The sequence below is a fragment of the Passer domesticus genome, chromosome 2 (genome assembly GCF_036417665.1).
Source record: "Passer domesticus isolate bPasDom1 chromosome 2, bPasDom1.hap1, whole genome shotgun sequence".
NCBI classification, from domain to species: Eukaryota; Metazoa; Chordata; class Aves; order Passeriformes; family Passeridae; genus Passer; species Passer domesticus.
In genome coordinates this window covers 35,996,784-35,999,990 of record NC_087475.1, presented here as the reverse complement: position 1 = coordinate 35,999,990, position 3,207 = coordinate 35,996,784, and the positions used below count along the sequence as shown (strand labels likewise).

General features: G+C 38.2%; 1 long non-coding RNA gene across 1 annotated transcript; it reads right to left on the bottom strand.

The window, feature by feature from the left end:
- Nucleotides 1-335: 335 nt before the first annotated feature.
- LOC135295320 (uncharacterized) lies at nt 336-2,338 on the bottom strand. The gene is made up of 3 exons (XR_010357366.1): nt 2,246-2,338; nt 1,784-2,145; nt 336-508 (listed from the first exon to the last, which is right to left on the bottom strand). It is a non-coding gene; the product is annotated as an uncharacterized LOC135295320 (long non-coding RNA).
- Nucleotides 2,339-3,207: the final 869 nt, after the last annotated feature.

The window sequence follows — 3,207 nt, the reverse complement described above, 5'->3', positions numbered from 1 at the left end:
GTTTCAGTCTATCTGAAATTTATTTTATTTGAAAAAAAACCCAAACCAGATCTTATTTAATTTTAAATTTAAATATCAGAAGCCATTTTGTTTCTTAATGTAAAAAATTTAGAGAAGACATGAATCTGTTTCATGTTTGAATAAAAGTTAACCATAAAAATGATTGCTAAAAATAACCAGTCCTAGTCTCCTACTTTTTACTGGTTATAAATGTTTTTTTCCACTTAGTATACCGCTCTTATCCATTCTAATCTGAATTTGGTAATCCATTAAAAAGAAAAAAAATCAGAACAATATTGTGAAATCAAGCTGCAATTTCTCATCTTACCTCAAACTGTAGGGATGATTTTTGGCACAGTTTCTGACCTCTTATGATAATGTCGTAGACATTTTTCATTAATATTTCTAATGTCTTTTTCATCTCTTGAAAGGTGAGTTCCCTAGTCAATTTTCTCCTTACAAAACAGAAGTATCCCTCTTAGGCTTTGTGTACTTATTACCCTAGAATCTAAGAGAAAAATAATTTAAAAATATAGATAAAATTAAAAGGCTAGATTTCCCAGAATATTTTAACTTCTTAAGCAGGTCATGTATTCAGTTGCTTGTTCTCCCTGGTTGCAAGTATCTTTTACCCTTTTGCACAGTAGCAAATATTTGACAGGCAGAGTTTAAACTGTGCAAAATCTACCTTGAAGGTTTTGCAATTTTATATGAGAAAAATGTGAGCTGTGTGGGTGATGTTAAGTTCCTTGACAGCAAATGTCAACTGGCTTAATAGGGCAGAGATTCTGCCATGGTTTCTAATTATCACAAGGCAAAACCTTTCTAAGAGTTTGTTACAGCAAACTAGAACAATTTCAAGAAACACAGTTCGTAGAATTTGTACAGCAATTCCTATTTTCTGACTATAATATCCAGTGCTAATAAGAAAGCCAAATTATTACAGGCACTAATGACAATTACCAACTGATTTATGACTTTCATTCTTCTGCTTTCCCTCTGCCACACTAAGCACAGCTTCTGAACACCCACAGGGCAAGAGGGAGTACTGAATGCAGCAGTTTGAATCTAAATGCATGTTGACTCCCTCACCAGCACATCTTTTGACTTGCCAAACAGGGTATATTCCCCTAAACAGGACACAAAACAGATGTACTAGGAAATTACCCTAACAATCCTAGTACATGTATTATATTATATTCAAGTATTTAGAGATTAAAATCTCACAGGGCTTTCAGTTGTATTTCATGTATTATTTCCATAGAGGATTTTTTTAAGTCTTCATTAAAAATTAAATACTTCCTTATAACACAAATATTTTACAACATTAAATTTGGTGGACATATCTGCTTTCCTTGTGAAGTACAAATCAAGCCACATAAATGTCAAAGGCTCAAATAATTTTCCTTTCAGATTACATGTATAATTATATCTGAGTAACTTGGTAATTAGCTACTATACCTGCAAATAATGAACTGCCTATAACTTAATATTTTAGTATTTTTATATAGCTATATAAAATCAAATGAATAAATACCTTTCTCCAAATATAACCTTTTTTCATCAAAAGACTATGCATACATTTGACAATGAGACTGCCAACACTTCAACCAAAGAGAGTGGAATAACTATCCTTTGACTCCTTGGGCTAACGTACCAAAAAGGTGATCCAAACCCAGAAAGACTGAGCTTGGATTTCAGCTCTCTACATTTTGAAGTCAAGGAGGGGCCATTCTTTTGCTTTGTGTAACCTCCACCCAGGTAACAGTCTAGTATGGCCCACCTGCTGACAAAGGTATAGTTCATCAGCACAGCGCATAGAGCTGCATTGTCAACTCCACCTTGGACAGCTGGCAGCAAGTTCAAATCTGCTCTGTGGGTTCTGCCACATCACATAACCACAGAAGAGCCTTCCCTGCTGGGCAGACAACTGAGTCATGCTTTAAAAAGGCTGATAAAAGAGTTCACTTTTTTTATTCAGACCCTGGATCAATGAAGCAGAGCCTTTCTGTGCAAAAACCCTAAGCATATCGCAAAGTGTGTTGTTCTTTCTCTGAAGGTAGGACCAGCTCCTGTTCACAGGGTGCTTTGGCAGCCCCTGAAATGGCAAGCAATGAATCTGATCCATGGTCCAGCCAGGTGTTCCTGTCAGGGGATGAATGAGACCAGATCAGAAACAGGACTAAAGAGAAAGCAGCAATGTGGGCACAAAATCTGTCAGGCAGATAGAGCTGTAAAAACCAACCATCCCATCCAGGAGGGAAGATATCTATAGGACAGGTCTGAGGTCCAGCTGGGAGGTAGCACCAGAGATTGGAACACCTACAAGAGAGTTCAGGGAGGGAATTAGAGGTGAGTTGAAATGGAGCTCACAGACCCATGGGAGGAGGAGAGAGGAAGCCACAGGGAAGACTGGACAGGAGCTGAAATACCCCTTTGCGCCCCCGATAACCTCCTACATGAATGTCACACAGTCCTGCAAAATAGAAGCCAACTATGCTGAGCTGTATGCAGAAGCTCAGCTTATTTGAATGCATGCTGGTTTAAGACTAAGAGCTGTCTGCTGGTTTAATTGACTGAGCCAGTGTCAGTCTTTTTCATCATACTGCTGTTGGGCAATTCTCCAGCTGCAAAGCTGTCTCTGAAAGAATGGTCCCAGCATGTATTGACAAGGGTCCCATTCTCTTCTGGACAAACAAGTCACTTCCCTCTGCAAATGTGTCATTTTGTAGTTATGCACAAAAATGAGACAGCTGGTTTGGAGCTCAGCAAAGGCATTAGTTTGCAGAGATCTCCTGTAAGGCAAGCAGGTATTCTGGATACTCCTGAAATACATGAGCCAGAAAGCCAGGTGGTTTGCAGCTATTTTGTACCTATGATCAGAAGGTACTCTATCTAGGAGCCAGTTTGCCCTACCTCTTATCTGGTCTTAAACTCACCTTCCTTGTAATAGATCTAAGTGAAGACTAAGTTATATATGTATGTAGGCAGAAGACAAGGTCAAAACCAGGGTGTCCCAGTGAGACAGAAGGGGGCACCCACTAATAACAAATGCTAGTTGGTTTAGCTCTTCTAACTCTTGAGTTATACTTCTTTAACCTCTCCTGGTTTTCATCCATTTCTTGTCATCAGCCAAATTACAAACTGACAAACCATTCATTTTCAAAATTAGTTATCTTCTCATATTAGGGATCATTAATTCACATT